The sequence below is a fragment of the Terrapene carolina genome, unplaced genomic scaffold, assembly GCF_002925995.2.
Source record: "Terrapene carolina triunguis isolate 2854851 unplaced genomic scaffold, T_m_triunguis-2.0 Scaffold33956, whole genome shotgun sequence".
NCBI lineage: Eukaryota > Metazoa > Chordata > Testudines > Emydidae > Terrapene > Terrapene triunguis.
Window position 1 is genome coordinate 46,029 of NW_020698307.1, and position 17,358 is coordinate 63,386.

A 17,358-nucleotide genomic window follows, 5' to 3' on the forward strand; every position below is an offset into this window, starting at 1 on the left:
CCCCCTACTCTCCCTACCGCCCGACTGAGTCCTACCTGCACTCGGGGCCAGGCCGGACTCTCACTCACCCTGGCCCCGTGCTTCCCCAGCGTCTCCCGGGCCTCCCTCCACAAGCGCTGGAGGGAGGAGGAATGGCGAGCCTGGGGAAGAGGCGGGGATTCGGGGAGGGAGCCAACGGGGGAAGGAGGGGGCGGAGTCGGGGCGGGGGGGGGCGCGAGCACTTCCGGACTCCGGAGTATTTGCTTGTTTGTCCAGTGACCCGACCTAACATTGGTCGGGACGCGGGACAAACAAGGAAATATCGGGACAGTCCCGATAAAATCAGGACTTCTGGTCACCCTATTCCCGTCTAACACTCTCCTGCTGCCCTCTGGCCTAGAGAGTAGAGGAAAGCAGGGGGCTGCTCCTGCTGCTGCTGCTGGGCCCTTGCTGTTGCTGCTGCTCCAGCTACTTCCTTGGCTGGGCCAGACATCACCACCCGCTCCCTTCTCTGCTACCCAGTTGCTGGCTGGCTGCTGAACCCCCCACCCTCAGTTGCTGCTGTTGCTACAGCCCCTTGGGAGGGGGGCTGCTGGCCCACTCCTCAGAGGAGGGGAATGAGGGACCCCAGTCCAAGCCGTTGCTGCTGTGGATATTACCACCATTACCACCATCTGAGCAGGGTCCCTCCTGCCTGGCCACCGGACTACCACATGCAGCTGCTGTGTTTGCTGCTGGGGAGTTGCTGGAGGACCACCTGCTGCTGGGGGAGCGCACAGAGACTCTGAAGGCCACCGTGGAGGGGGCACTTAAGGACTGAGTAATTTTCAAACTGTGCTCTTGTGGTGGGGGTCTGCACTGTGTTTGTGGGGACACCAGGGGTGTGGTGTGGAGCCTGCCCCCTGATCCATCTGTGTCCCCCTTTGCCCCCACCACCACCGCTGCCCCCTCCACCACCTCCACTGGCTACTCACCATCTGCCTCGAACTTCTGCCTCTGGGACTCAGCTCCTCACCTGGCTTGCCGTGCCTTCACCACCATTGGGCCTGAAGCAGCAGCCAGCCCATAGTGACTCTTTCGTGCAAGCGCCTGTGGGCGCACATCCCCTCCCCTTTGCAACAGGCCCCCCAGCTTTACCCCTTGCTGCCTACCCCATTTGACCCTGCAGCCTTTGCCCCTCCCCAGCTTCAGTTTGTTTGTCTGCCCCGCCCATTTACCTCTACAGCTTTGTTTGCCCCACCCCTGCCCTGAAGTCAGCCCCTGGGTTTCCCTGTCCTGCCTCCAACCTGTTTGCTCCCCTCCCGCCGTGGTCCCCCCAGCCCTGATTAGCTCCTCCCCTCGTGCGCCAATGCCTCCTCCCATGCGCCTGTGCCCCTCTCCCATTTGAGTTTGACCCCTGTATCACTGCACACCCCCCATGTTGTTGCATCCCCCGATCCCCTAGTGCAGCTAGAGGAGCTGGAATTCCAATCCAAGTCAGTGACCGACACCCCCCCCCCAAGTCCTTGATAGTATGCCCTGCCCATTTAGCCCTCCCCTTCTGGCACCCTCCTCCCCTGCCTGCAGCCTAGAGGGGAGGAGTGGTTGCCCTCTTTCCCTACCCTCCTTTGCTGTTTGTCTTCCGTGACCTCCGCTGCTGCCACATCCCTTGCGCCCTCCGATTCTGGGGGAGCTCCCCCAGCTGGCAGGAATGGCCAGGGCAAAAAGAAGGGTAAGGGCCCCACCAAGAAGACCAGGCCTCCATGGCAGGGGCTGCCCCCGCTGCTGTAGTCCCACCACCGACCGCGGCGCCCCTCCTCGCTGCTCCCTCCACTAGCTCTGCGGGAGCCCCTCCCCAGACCCCCAGGGCTTACGGCCAGGTGGCAGCGACCCCCCCACCTGCCGCTACGTCATCTCTTCCGACCACCGCCTCTGCTACCATCTATAGTGGCAGGGGCCCCTTCCCCAACTTGACCAGGAAGCATGGCGTCCATTACTTCCTGGTGCCCGCCTCACCCCACGTGGAGACCTACGTGCGGGGGTTGGCAAGGGTGGTGGGATCTACGGCCATTGTGGCAGCCTCCAAGATGTACGGAAAGGTCGTCTTCTTCCTGCCTTCGGAGGCCGCCGCCAAGGAGGCAGTAGAGAAGGGTCTGGCGGTGGGGGGCGTATTCGTCCCCCTGGAGCCGCTAGAGGACCTGGGAGTCCAGATAGTCCTGACCTCTGTCCCCCCCTCCCTACCCAATGCCGCTCTGCTGCCCGCCCTTTCTACCCAATTTCTGTCATCAGCCCTCTTCCGTTGGGCTGCAAAGACCCCGCCCTCCATCATGTCCTCCTGTTCCGCCGGCAGGTGCAGCTTCAACTGCCACCGGCGGCGAGTGATGGAGAGGCGTTCGAGGAGTCCTTCCTGGTCCCCTACCAGAGGGCCCACTACCGGGTGCATTATTCTACAGGGGAGGCCTGGTGCTATCTTTGCTGGGCGATGGGACACGTCTGGAGGGACTGGCCCTTGGCACAGCATGGAGAAGCGTTCAGGACCTCCGAGCCCCGGCAGGGCGCCGGCCCCATCATCGCCGGCGCCCCTGGCTGCCCGGCGCCCGGAGCTGCCCCTCCTCCTTCTCAGCCCACCACTGCTCCCGCTCGGGCCCAAGGGGTACCTCCCCCAGTCCGCCCAGACGAGCGGGAGAGCCCCGCCTCTGCTGCTTGCAGTCTGGCAGGGCCTGTGGAAGAGGGTGCAGCGGGGGTATTGCCGGGCACGGGAGAGGGCCCGCCCCAGGGGGAATCTTCCATCCCTCGTGCCAGCCTACCGCTACCTCCCCAAGTCCCCGAGCCATTGCCCCTGCCCCCCGACTTGACCCCTGTTAGCCAACCCCCTGATGATGCCATGGAGGGCTGGGCCCTAGTGCAGGGGAAGCGGGGCAAGCAGAAGGCTTGAGCTCCGCTCCTTCTGTCCAATACGGAGGCCCCCCAGAAGACCAGGAAGGGGGCCACTGATGCTGAGCCTTCTGCTTTGCCCATGGGTGTGTTCCATCTGGCTGGGGAAGACGTGGCAGCATCGGAGGGTACCATCGCCCCTCCTCCGAAGTCCCTTCCCACGGAGGCCCCCGATGGAACCCCTCCTGCCCCCTTACCATCTGAAGCCCCTGCGAGCCCCGAGGCGAGCGTTGCTTCAGGTGCCAGTGGGGAGAACCCCAGGGTGGTGGAAGGTGCTCTCCCCTCCATTTATGAGGAAATCAAGGCCCTGGATCTGACCCCAGTCACCGAGGGGGAGGACGACCCTCTGCCAGTGGGCCTCGATCTAAGTGACCTCACCCGGCCCCCCCTTTCCCTGTGCTCCCTCCCCCTAACTGCTGCTTCTGCTCCCGCCTTCGAGAGTCCCCTGGGCTCTTCCATCTGCCTGGCCGCATGTGGCGCCCCGCTGACGGCCGCTGAGCCTACTGAGGCGACGGCCAGAGCCATGCGGCCGGGACCCGATTCCCATGGGGTATCCCTCTTAGGTGTGGGGCAACCGACCTCCTTCCCGGGCGGGGACCCCACTGAAGACTGTCCACCTCCCGATGCTGTGGCTGCCACACCAGCCATAGAGTCTGAGCCTGGCATCATTGAGGGTCCCCTTCCCACCCTCCAGATCCCTGAGCTGAACCGAGAGGGGCCACCTCCCAGCGGCCCAGCTACTGGGGTTCAGGATCCTGCCTCTGTCCCTCTCCCTGTCTTTGCTCCTGCCCCCTGCCCTGCCCCTACTCCTGACCCCTGCCCTGCCCCTACTCTTGATCCCCACTCTGCCCCGATACCAACCCCGTCCTTATCCCCTCCACCTCCCATGATGCCATTGTTTCCCATGGGGCCGACTCCTTCCATTTCCCAGAGGATGGGCCTTTGTATTTCCCTGTCCCAACCCACCAGGGGCTGCTATCCTCCTTCCGCCGCCCCCTATTGAGCCGGGGTTTGAGGCGGGTTGCGTGGCACCGGCCCATCGGGTGCCACGTCGGGGGGCTGCCCCTTGCCTGCCCATCTTGGTGGGCCACAGGGCTGTGTCAGAGGCCCCTCCAGAGGATAGCTGGGGGCCAGTGACCCCGTCCCCCCATATGTTGTGAGAAGAGCTGCAGGAGTTCCTTGAAGATGTCCGTGGCTCCCGTAACAAGGTGCAGCTCGCTCTCCAGCGATGGGGGGGATTTCCATCAAATCCTCCGGGCCACGAGGGCCCTCATGGGGGAGGGTAAAAGGTCCGGGAAGCAGGCCCCCGCAGCCTACCAGCAGGTCCGCCTCTTCCATGACTCCTTACTCACCTACGGGGTAGGTCATGGTTTGCTGCATGGCCCGATGGGGGCCATGAACGACCCTGCCGGCGAGGATCCCCCCCAGCCCTCCACATGGCACCTCTCATCTTCGCAACATTGAACACCCAGGGCTGTAGGATGGGTCTCCACAGGAGCCAGGTGCTCTCCTTCCTTCGGGATGGGGGGTACTCTGTGGTTTTCCTGCAGGAGACCCATACGGATCTGGCCGCCAAAGCTAGCTGGTGGCTGGAATGGGGGGACAGGGTCTACTTTAGCCACCTCACCACCAATTCGGCTGGGGTGGCAACCCTGTTCTCCCCCAACCTACGGCCTGAGGTGCTGGGGGTCGCCGAGGCTGTGCCGGGCCGCCTGCTGCACCTCTGGGTCTGTATGGAGGGGCTAGTGGTCAACCTTGTCAACGTTTATGCCCCAACATCAGGCCCGGAGCGGCTGAGTTTCTATCAGCAGGCGTCTGCCTTCCTCGGCTCCTTGGATCCTCACGAGTGCCTGGTCCTGGGCGGGGACTTTAACACCACCCTCGAGGAGCGGGACCGCTCGGGGACCGAGCAGTGCCCGGCTGCCGTGGACATCCTCCGGGAGATCGTTGACCGACACTCCCTGGTGGACGTCTGGCGTGACCACCACCCGGACTACGTCTCGACGTTCACCTTTGTCCGGGTGGAGGCCCATCGGTCGTGCCACTCCTGTTTGGACCACATATATCTGTCAGGCTTCTACCTTTCATGGGCCCACTCCTCCAGCATCCGGCTGGCCCCGTTTTCCAATCACCATCTAGCCACCGTGACGGCCTCTCTCTGTGCGGAGAGGCCAGGGACGGCCTATTGACATTTCAACAACAGCTTGTTGGAGGATGTGGGCTTCGTGGTGTCCTTCCGGGAGTTCTGGCTGGCCTGGTGAGAGCAGCAGCGTGCCTTTCCCTTGGCGCGGCGGCGGTGGGACATGGGGAAGGTGCGCGCCCGGTTCTTCTGCCGTGACTACACCCGGGGCGCCAGCCGACCGAGGGATGTGGCAATAGAGCAGTTGGAATGGGAGGTCTTAGAGCTGGAGAGGCGTCTGGCTGCCAGCTCCGAGGATCCATCCCCCTGCGGAGCGTGCCGGGAGAAGCGGGAGGAGCTCCGGGCCCTCAAGGACCATCGGGCCCAGGGTGCCTTTGTTCGATCCCACATCCGCCTCCCTCAGGAGATGGATCACGGCTCCCGCTTCTTCTACACCCTGGAGAAAAAGAGGGGGGCCAAGAAGCACGTTACCTGCCACCTGGCGGAGGATGGCACCCCCCTCACCGATCCAGCAGAGATGTGCGGGAGGGCCAGGACCTTCTACGCAGGCCTTTTCTCCCCGGATCCGACCGATCCTAATGCTTGCAGAGTGCTCTGGGACGTACTCCCGATGGTCAGTGTGGGCGACCAAGACCGGCTGGAGCTGCCTCTCACTCTGGCCGAGTTCTCAGAAGCCCTCCGCCGCATGCCCACCAATAAATCTCCGGGCATGGACGGGCTGACCGTGGAGTTCTACCGCATGTTCTGGGATGTCCTCGGTCCAGACCTAGTCACCGTCTGGGCTGAGTCCTTGCAGAGCGGGGTCCTCCCTCTTTCGTGCAGGTGAGCCGTGCTCACCTTATTGCTGAAGAAGGGGGACCTCCACGACTTACGGAATTGGTGTCCCGTCTCGCTCCTCAGCACGGACTACAAAATTGTAGCCAAGGCCTTCTCACTGCGGCTGGGGTCCATGCTGGCAGACGTGGTCCACCCAGACCAGACCTACACCGTCCTGGGCCGCGCCATATTTGATAACCTGTATCTGGTCCGGGACCTCTTGGGGCTCGGGTGTAGGGATGGTCTGTCATTCGCCCTCCTGACCCTGGATCAGGAGAAGGAGTTCGACAGGGTGGACCACGGGTATCTCCTGAGCACTCTGTGAGCGTTTGGCTTCGGGCCCCAGTTTGTGGGTTTTCTCCAGGTGCTGTACGCCTCCGCAGAGTGTTTGGTCAGGCTCAACTGGACCCTGACCGAACCGGTCAGCTTCGGGCGAGGAGTACGGCAGGGATGCCCCCTCTCGGGCCAGCTGTATGCTCTGGCGATCGAGCCCTTCCTCTGCCTCCTCCGCAGGAGGTTGATGGGTTTGGTGCTGCGAGAGCCGGAGCTGCGGCTGGTCCTGTCGGTGTACGCTGACGACGTGCTCCTCGTGGTCCAGGACCCGGGCAACTTGGCACGGGTGGAGACTTGCCAGGCCGTCTACTCTGCAGCCTCCTTTGCCCAGGTCAGCTGGGTCAAGAGCTCTGGCATGGTGGTCGGGGACGGGTGGCAGGCGAGCTCCCTCCCACCCACATTTCAGGCCATTCGGTGGAGCGCGGGTCCGCTGCTCTATCTCGGCATTTACCTTTCTGCCCCGCATCCGTCTCCGCCGGAGAACTGGTACGGTTTAACGGGCAGGGTGACAGAGTGGCTCCGGAAATGGACAAGACTACTCCGGTGCCTCTCCCTCTGAGGGCAGGCACTGGTGCTCAATCTACTAGTCCTGTCCATGCTCTGGTACCGACTCAACACCCTGGTCCCGGCCCCAGGCTTCCTGGCCCACCTCCGGACGGTGATTCTGGAGTTCTTTTGGCCAGGACTGCACTGGGTCGCTGCGGGGGTCCTCCACCTTCCCCTGGAGGAGGGAGGGCAGGGCCTGAAGTGTCTACACTCTCAGGTCCACGTCTTCCGCCTCCAGGCCCTGCAGAGGCTCCTTTATGGTGCAGGTAGTCCGGCGTGGAGAGTACTGGCGCATGCTTTCCTGTGCCACTTCCGAGGGCTCCGATACAACCGGCAGCTCCTTTATCTCCATCCGAGAGGTCTTCCGCGAGACCTTTCCAGGCTGCCGGTCTTCTACCAGGACCTCTTCCAGACCTGGAAGCTGTTCTCAGCGACCAGGTCCAGGGCGGCCACCGAGGGGGTAGATCTCCTTGCGGAGCCCCTGCTACACAACCCCCAGCTCCGTGTGCAGGTGGCAGAGTCCCCCTGGGTGTGCCAGAGGTTGGTCCTAGCAGAAGTCACCAGAGTTGGAGACCTCCTGGACTACGACCGGGGAGACTGACTGGATCCCCTGATGCTTGCTCAGCACATGGGGCTCTCCAGACCTCGCACTCCCCAGCGTGTACTTCAGGAGATGAAGGCCGCTTTGCTGCCCGCTGCTCGGTCCTACCTCGACCGGGTCCTGCGAGAGGGCATGCCCCACCCACCCTGCAACCCAGGCCCTCTGGACCTTTTCATCGGGCCCTGGCCCCGTGGACCCAACCGCCCCCAACCTCTTCACCATGAGCCAGCTGCACGACTTGCAGATGGTTTGTTTCCAGACCGCGTCGAGGAAACATCTATACACACTCGTGCTCCACACCCTCACTTCCTCACCCTCACGTTCTGCCCCGACACAAAGTGGCGGGACCTCCTGCCACCTATAGAGGGTGAGGAGCCCCGGTGGGCCAGCCTATACTCTGCCCTGGTCCCGAGGCCCGCCGGGGATATCAGTTGGCGGCTCCTTCATGGGGCCGTGAGCATGGGCGTGTACTTGGCACAGTTTACCCCCGTCCCGGACACCTGCCCCTTCTGTGGCATGAGGGAGACCCTGGCGCATGTTTACTTGGAGTGCGCCGGGTTGCAGCCCCTATTCTGGCTCCTCACGAATATTTTGTTATGCTTCTGGCTGCACTTTTCCCCTCACCTCCTTATCTATGCACTCCCCATCCGTGGCCCCACAAAGCCAAAGGACCTCCTGGTCAACCTCCTCCTGGCCCTGGCTAAAACGGCCATCTATAAAACCAGGGAGAGGAGGTTGGACGATGGGGTCTCCTGTGACTTTGGGGCCTATTTCCAATCCTCCATCTGCTTATGCATCCGGGCAGAGTTCCTCTGGGCGGTGTCCGCTGGCTCCCTTGATGCCTTTGAGGAGCAGTGGGTGCTGTCCGGGGTTCTCTGCTCAGTGTCCTCATCAGGTTCCCTTTGTTTGAACCTTTGACCTCACTCCCGTCCCTATTATCTCATTAGTTGTCCCCCAGAATTATTTGGTTTCCAGGCCCTGTGGACCCCCCCCCCTTAGGCTTGGGGGGGATCCTTTAGCAGTGGGTGGGCTCTGCCCACCCACTTCCTGGTTCCCAATAGGAACACTCTCCTGTATCCATCTGGCCTGACCCTGTCACACAGGACATAAGCAAATCTGTGATTGTTCCATGCCCCACCCTGTGACCTTCCTCCTCCTACACAGTGCAGATGTGTCATGCCATGTTTGTTTCTCCAGCAGTTGTTTTTCTGTTCCATAAATGCATTTTTTTTTGGTTTTTGAAACATTCTTTATTGCATTAATTAAAAGCAAGCATAGCCCAGAAAAGTAACAGGCACTGCTAGTCAGTGCGTCATACGTAGCAAACACAGATGCCTACTAGCATTTGAACCACTGCACTCATGTGCAGGGCACCATACATTACTGGCTTTCAGCATCAATTTGCTGCCTCAAGGCATCCCTAATCCTTGCAGCCCCGCGCTGGGCCCCTCTAATAGCCCTGCTCTCTGGCTGTTCAAATTCAGCCTCCAGGTGCTGAACCACAGCGGTCCATGTCAGAGTGAAGCTTTCACCCTTCCCTTCACAAATGTTATGGATGGTACAGCATGTAGCTATAACCGTGGGGATGCTGTCATCGGCCAGGTCCAGCTTCCCATATAGACATCGTCAGTGGGCCTTTAAACGGTCAAAAGCACACTCAACAGTCATTCTGCACCGACTCAACCTGCTGTTGAACCGCTCCTTGCTGCTGTCAAGGCCCCCCGTGTAGGGTTTCATGAGCCACGGCATTAAAGGGTTGGCTGGGTCTCCAAGGATCACAATGGGCATTTCAACTTCCCCTATGGTGATCTTCTGGTCCGGGAAGAAAGTCCCAGCTTGCAGCTTCCTGAACAGGCCCGTGTTCCGAAAGATGCGTGCATTATTCACCTTTCCGAACCAGCCTGCATTAATGTCTGTGAAACACCCACAGTGATCCACAAGCGCCTGGAGAACCATTGAGAAATACCCCTTCCAATTAATGTATTCAGAGGCTAGGTGATCTGGTGCTAGAATTGGAATATATGTGCCATCTATTGCCCCTCCACAGTTAGGGAAGCTCATTTGTGCAAACCCATCCACAATGTCATGCACGTTGCCCAGAGTCACAGGGTATTTCTACACTACGAGGGTAGTTCGATTTCACTTAAATCGAATATGTGGAATCGATATTGCAAAGTCGAACGTGTGTGTCCACACTAAGGACAGTAATTCGACTTTGTGAGTCCACACTAACGGGGCAAGCGTCGACATTGGAAGCGGTGCACTGTGGGCAGCTATCCCACAGTTCCCGCAGTCCTCGCTGCCCATTGGAATTCTGGGTCGAGCCGCCAATGCCTTCTGGGTAAAAAAATGTGTCGAGGGTGCTTTTGGGTCACTGTCGTCATCCGTCCGTCACTACCGCCCTCCCTCCCTCCCTGAAAGCGCCGGCGGGAAATCAGTTCGCGCACTTTTCCGATCAGTGACAGCGCGGACGCCACAGCACTGCGAGCATGGAGCCTGCTGCGACCATTGCTGCAGTTGTGGCCGTTCTCAACACCTCGCAGCTTATCATACACCTTTCCCTGAGGCAGATGCAGAGAAATCGGGCGAGGAGGCTACGGCACCGCCGTGAGGGCCTGAAGTCAGAGAGTAGCACAGAGCTGTCAGAAACCACGAGACCCAGCGCCCAGGACATCACGGTGGCAATGGGTCATGTGGATATTGTGGAACGGCGATTCTGGGCCCGGGAAACAAGCACGGACTGGTGGGACCGCATAGTGCTGCAGGTCTGGGATGAATCCCAGTGGCTGCGAAACTTTCGCATGCGGAAGGGGACTTTCCTCGAACTTTGTGAGTTGCTGTCCCCTGCCCTGAAGCGCAAGGACACCCGGATGCGAGCAGCCCTGACTGTCCAGAAGTGAGTGGCCATAGCCCTCTGGAAGCTTGCAACGCCGGACAGCTACTGGTCAGTCGCGAACCACTTTGGTGTGGGCAAATCTACCGTGGGGGTTGTTGTGATGCAAGTAGCCAACGCAATCGTTAAGGTACTGCTCTCAAAGGTAGTGACCCTGGGAAACGCGCAGGTCATCATAGATGGCTTCGCCGCGATGGGATTCCCAAACTGCGGTGGGGCTATAGATGGGACTCACATCCCTATCCTGGGACCGGACCACCAGGCCAGCCAGTACATTAACAGAAAGGGCTACTTTTCAATGGTGCTGCAAGCACTGGTGGACCATAGGGGACGTTTTACCAACATCAACGTCGGATGGCCGGGCAAGGTTCATGACGCTCGCGTGTTCAGGAACTCTGGTCTGTTTAGACGGCTGCAGGAAGGTATTTACTTCCCGGACCACAAAATAACTCTTGGGGATGTGGAGATGCCTACAGTGATCCTCGGGGACCCAGCCTACCCGCTAATGCCCTGGCTCATGAAGCCCTATACTGGCGTCCTGGACAAAGAAAAAGAACTGTTCAACTACCGGCTGAGCAAGTGCAGAATGGTGGTGGAGTGTGCTTTTGGCCGTCTCAAGGGGAGATGGAGAAGCTTACTGACTCGCTGTGATCTCAGCGAAACCAATATCCCCATTGTTATAGCAGCTTACTGTGTGCTCCACAATCTCTGTGAGAGCAAGGGGGAGACCTTTATGGCGGGGTGGGAGGTTGAGGCAAATAGCTTGGCTGCTGATTACGCCCAGCCAGACAGCCGGGCGATTAGAAGAGCCCAGCGGGACGCGCTGTGCATCCGGGAGGCTTTGAAAGCTAGGTTCCTGAGTGAGCAGGGTAACCGGTGACTATTAAGTTTGTTTACAGAGAAGCTGAACCTTCACCCCCTTCCCAAAAAATAAAATCAGTTCTATTTTGTTAATGGACACCGTTGTCTTTATTACTGTTTTCGCGGGAATGTTTTAAACCGGGGACGCAGACTGTGGCGGGGGGCGGGTTTAGTGTTCTGATGCAAATGATGCTTCTAAACTCCAGGAATGACAGGCTCCGCAGTGGTGGACTGGTTGTTTCAACGGAGCCTGCCAGCACTCCTGGGCGGAACTGCGTGTATGTGTCGGCTATGTGACTTTCTGGCAGGGGGAGGAGGGTTACAGATCCCCTGCTGCATGGCTCTGTGATCCAGGATAAGGACCGCTGCATAAGATCTGTAACTGCCCTCCCCCGCCACAAAGTCACAGAGCAACACCCTCCCCCCACAGAACATGAAAACCACCTCCCAGACTGACCAGGGTAACTAGTGACTGCACTGTGTGTGTGTCCTGATGCTGGACCTGACCCCGCCTCTGTACCCTGCTAAAGGTGACTGTCCTGTCCAATTACCAAGCCCCTTCCCCCCCTTCAGACAGACTCTCCTCCAAAAGAAAATCATGGAAACAGTAATTAACAGAAACGAATATTTTATTATGAACCACACATGAAACGTGGGGGGTAAAACTTGGACGGGGGCTTCTGTGAGGTGGGTAGGAAAGGACTTTTCAAATTTTGGGGAATGAGAGCCTTCTAGTGCTAGAGCAGTCTGCAGGGGTTGACTGAAAGTTTTAACGGCCCTTGCCGCCCCTCCTTCTTTGTACTTTGGGTGAGGGGGGTGTGGGACTTGGTGGCGGGGGAGGGCGGTTTGAGATAGACTGCAGCGGGGCTCTGTCCTCCTGCCTCCGGTCTTGCAGAACATCCACAAGGCGCCGGAGCGTGTCCGTTTGCTCCCTCATTAGTCCAAGCAGCTTTTCAGTAGCCTGCTGGTCCTCCTGACGCCACCTCTCCTCCCGTTCCATGACTGCTCGGTGCATTTGTGACAAGTTCTCCCTCCACTGTGTCTGCTGGGCTGCCTGGGCTCGGGAGCAGTCCATTAGTTCTGAGAACATGTCTTCACGCGTCTTCTTCTTCCTCCGCCTAATCTGCGCTAGCCTCTGGGAGTGTGCTGACAGGCTGGGTTGGGAGACAGTCGCAGATGTGTCTGTGGGCATGGGAAAAAGGGAGTGAATTCCTGAGACAGATAAATGAAGTTGTGTACAAAGAACCTAGTCTTTCTCTGTGAACAAGACCATGCACTGCACCTCTCACATGCGCACTCAGGACAAGGTCGAATTTTCGGCCCTCGCCTTCAGTGCCTGGGGTCTTGCAGTGGTCTTTGCAGTGGTCTTGCAGTGATCTGAGAAGCGTGGCAGGACACCTCAACTTCTGTAGCAGGCAATCATGGTAAGCCGTAGACTTCTGGCTGCTTAAAACTGTAATAGTATCACTGGCCTCCTTTCACATTGAAAGCAATGCCAGTCTCAGCTGCCAGCAATCGGGCAAGCATGAACTCTGCCCCTGTCCCACCCCCTCGCGGCTGTCCCAGGGAAAGATCCCTGTATGCTGCCCCTCTCCCTCCACCGCGTGGCTGTAAAGCAGTCCCAATACTAACATTCCCCTCCCTAATTCAAAGCAGGGCATCATGAGCGACATCACCCTCATGAGGATCTCGGACCGCGAGAAGGAACGCATGCTTAGGGAAAGCATGCAAAAACCAGGGCCGTATGCCGCTATGCTCTGCTGTGCGATGATCCCTGAATACTTGATTGTGTCGTGGCGGGGAAACGTGTGCTACCACGGAGGGCCCAATAAGATCGCCCTACCCAGGAACCTGATGAACAGGCTGGAATTGTACCTCCATGAGACCTACGAGGAGTTCTCCTATGAGGATTTCGCGTCTATCCCCGGCCATATTGACCGGATTTTCGCGTAGGTGCACTGGGACTAAAGAGTGGAGCGTCTTGGGCAGCAGAATCATGAATAACCAGACATTGTTAAAAATTTTTTAAATAGTTGGGACTAAATAGTGAAGAGCCCAAGGCAGAGAAATCATGAGAAACCCTTTGTTGATATTGTAAATATTCCAGTTTTGTTGCAGATAAATGTTTACATGTTTAAAGCACTTTAGGAAAAAAGCCATTGTTAATATTATAAATAATTCAGTTCTGTTAAAAATAAATGTTTAGATGTTTAAAGCACTTACTGCTTGATCCTTCCCCTGATTCTGTGTCCGGGGTAAGGGATGGGGACGGTTGGTAGGGGATCTCGGTAAGGGTGATGAAGAGCTCCTGGCTGTCGGGGAAATCAGCGGTGCCAGCGCTGTCGACTGCATCGTCCTCCTCATCTCCTTCTTCATCTTCCCCGTCCGCTAACATGTCCGATGAGGAACCGGCCACGGACAATATCCCATCCTCAGAGTCCACGGTCAGTGGTGGGGTAGTGGTGGCGGCCGCACCTAGGATGGAATGCAGTGCCTCGTAGAAACGGGATGTGTGGGGCTGGGATCCGGAGCGTCCGTTTGCCTCTTTGGTTTTTTGGTAGCCTTGTCTCAGCTCCTTGATTTTCACGCGGCACTGCGTTGCATCCCGGCTGTATCCTCTCTCTGCCATGGCTTTAGAGATCTTCTCGTAGATGCAACTTGGCTGTAGGCAAGGTTACAGAGTGTGACATGAAGGGTTGAATTGTCACCGAAGCCTCTGGGTTGATGAGTTTGGGGTCCACTAGGGATTGGTGGATAGTTGACACTTGTGCTCCAGTGTCTCTCCATGCCAAAACCTTCTTTCCGCCCACCCTCAAGGTTTCCCTTCACTCCGAGGGTATTTGAGAGGCATCTGGGCCTGGGGATCTTTGGTGTGATTGTGGTGTAATGAACTGTAATCGGTTGGGGTTTTTGGGGCAGTGGGCCTTTATATGTCCCAGTTCATTACATTTAAAACATCGTCCTGCTAAGGTATCACCGGGGTGAGGTTGGTTGGTGGAGACTGGTGTGGTGGGTTGAGAAGGTGTCTGGGGTTTTCCTTGGGATATAGGGGGGGCCTTGGGTTGCCCCCAATGGTAGGGTTTTGTTTCGGGTTGCCCCTTCTGATATTCGCTCCAACTGCTTCTATTTTTTTTCTTTTCTGCCACCTCCACCCATTTGGCTCCAATCTCCCCCGCCTCCATTACAGTTTGGGGTTTCCCATCTAGGATGTACCTTTCTATTTCCTCAGGAACACCCTCTAAGAACTGCTTCATTTTCATTAGGAAAGACAGATCTTCCAGAGATTTAACAGGTTTCAGAGTAGCAGCCGTGTTAGTCTGTATCCGCAAAAAGAACAGGAGTACTTGTGGCACCTTAGAGACTAACAAATTTATTAGAGCATAAGCTTTCGTGGGCTACAACCCACTTCTTCGGATGCATATTGAGTGAAACATATGAGATTTAACACTTGCTCCTGATACCCAGGCATCCCAATATTTTTCAATGCGGTAGGTGTGTCGGGAAAATGCCACATCCAGTTTCCACTTTAGGGCTCTGAACTGCTGACAGGCATGCTCGGGTGTTAGCCCCATTCTGATTCTGGCCTTGTTTTTAAAAAGTTCATAACTGTTCATGTGTTCTTTAGGCATTTCAGCCGCCACCTCTGCTAAGGGTCCACTGAGCTGCGGCCTCAGCTCTACCATGTACTGGTCTGTAGAGATGCTGTACCCAAGGCAGGCCCTTTCAAAATTTTCTAAGAAGGCCTCGGTATCATCACCTGCCTTGTAACTGGGGAATTTTCTGGGATGGGGAGCGGTTCCTGGAGAGGGGTTGGCTGGTATATTTTGCCTACTTCCCTCCTTCCTTTTGAAACATCTTATCTTCCCATTGGTTCCTCTGGTCAGGTGTCAGCTAGGCTAGGTAAACTTCTTAACCCTTTACAGGTAAAAGAGGCATTAACCCTTAGCTATCTGTTTATGACACAGGCACTTTAAGAAGAATGCTGCGCAGAGTAGGGTACTGGCTTGAGCAGAGAGACAGCCATTCCCTGGGCCCCTTGGGGCAGATTGGAAATGTGAAAGTGGCTGGAAAATTTTCTAAGAAGGCCTCGGTATCATCACCTGCCTTGTAGCTGCGGAATTTTCTGGGATGGGGAGCGGTTCCTGGAGAGGGGTTGGCTGGTATATTTTGCCTAGCCCTTGCTAACTCCAGATCATGATTCATCTCTTTTTCTTTCTGCTCCATAGCTCTCTTGTGGTCACCCTCTGCCTTGGCTTTTTCTGCTTCAATCCTTGTTCTTTCAATTTCCAAAGCTCTTTCGTGGGCAGTTGCCTCTGCCTCCCTTTTTGCCTTTTCTTCAGCCTTAAATCTGGCCATCTGTCTGTCATGTTCCCTTTTGTTTTCCTCAGCCTGGAATTTGGCTAATTCTAGGTCCTTTTGCATAGTGTCTTTCCCCTTGCCTGACATTTGCTATACTAGAAAAAAAAAAACAGTTTGGAAACCCTTTGTGAATGTAACTTGAATCTCAGTAAGAAGGAACAAGTAAAACCGGTTTTGTAACTTGTTCCACAATAGGTTAATTAACTTCCAGCTATGCCCAGCTGGAAGCCAATTCTAACAGAGCCCTGTTAGAAAAACTTTATCTGTTTGCCTTCAGGGTATCTCTCCTTCACTGCTTCCCCAGCATCTCAAAGGAGGGGAAAAAATCTGGCTTTTGGTTCCTTTAAAATCTCCCACCGCTGCTCACCATGTCATAGGTTTCATCCCCACTCTGGACTTTAGAGTACAGATATGGGGACCTGCATGTGAACCCCTAAACTGAATTACCAGCTTAGATCTGGTTTTGCTAACACCACTCCCAAGTACTAACTCCCTTCCCTGGGTAGCCTTGAGAGACTTCTTCACCAATTTCCTGGTGAACACCGATCCAAACCCTTGGATCTTAACACCAGGAGAATTTAACCATTCCCCCTCCTTTCCCCCACCAATTCCTGGTGAGTCCAGATCCAACCCCCTTGGATCTTAACACAAGGAAAAATCAATCAGGTTCTTAAAAAGAAGGCTTTTAATTAAAGAAAAGAAAAGTAAAAGAAAATCCTCTGGGCGATATCATACAAGCTGATCTCACAGACAACAGATTCAAAACACAGAGGATGTTCCCCTGGGCAAAAACTTAGGCCTTGGCTACACTGGCGCTTTACAGCGCTGCACTTGCTGTGCTCAGGGGTGTGAAAAAACACCCCCCCTGAGTGCAGCAAGTGCAGCGCTGTAAAGCGCCAGTGTAATCAGCGCCTGCAGCGCTGCACGCTCCCTCGCAGTGCTGCAAGCTACTCCCCTCGGAGAGGTGGAGTACTTACAGCACTGCGAGAGAGCTCTTGCAGCGCTGGCGGCGTGACTACACTCGCGCTTCACAGCGCTGCCGCGCCAGCGCTGTGAATCCACAAGTGTAGCCAAGGCCTTAGTTACACAAAAATTACCCAATTTGATTATTCTCTAATGCCCAAGACAAGTTACAAAGAAAATAAACATAAACCTATTTATTCCCTTCACTAATACTCACTACTTGATAAGAGGCTGATTTCTGGAGCTTTCCCACTCCGGTCAAAACTGAAAACTTACTCTAAACAAAGGAAACTTCCCTCCTTCCTTTTGAAACATCTTATCTTCCCATTGGTTCCTCTGGTCAGGTGTCAACTAGGCTAGGTAAACTTCTTAACCCTTTACAAGTAAAAGAGGCATTAACCCTTAACTATCTGTTTATGACACAGGCACTTTAAGAAGAATGCTGCGCAGAGTAGGGTACTGGCTTGAGCAGAGAGACAGCCATTCCCTGGGCCCCTTGGGGCAGATTGGAAATGTGAAAGTGGCTGGAAAATAGAAGGTGGCTATTCCTCCCTGGAGAGGGAAGATCCTTGATGACTGCTGCTGGGTACCAGGAAATACGGATGAATATCAAGTGCTTGTAGAGCCCGCAACTTGGGCAAGCCTACCTAATGGGATCCAATGTACTGACAAATGCCATGAAAGGAAGAATACCAGTGCGTCTTCTAAACTCAAGTGCAAAGGCTGAGGGGTTGTATCCTCGAATTAGAGTTGCTGAGGTACACCGGCCCGAGGAAGTGATTACTCAGGTGGAGATGACCTTTGAAAAGAATGAAGATGAGCTGCGAGTGACAAGAAGAGAGAATGAAGAACAAATTGCCAGTTGCAGTTCAAGAGAGCTCCAAGGGTTGATTCCTGTCACAGATGGTTAACCTAGGGCTTGTCTACACTACCACTTACTTTGTTATAATTTAC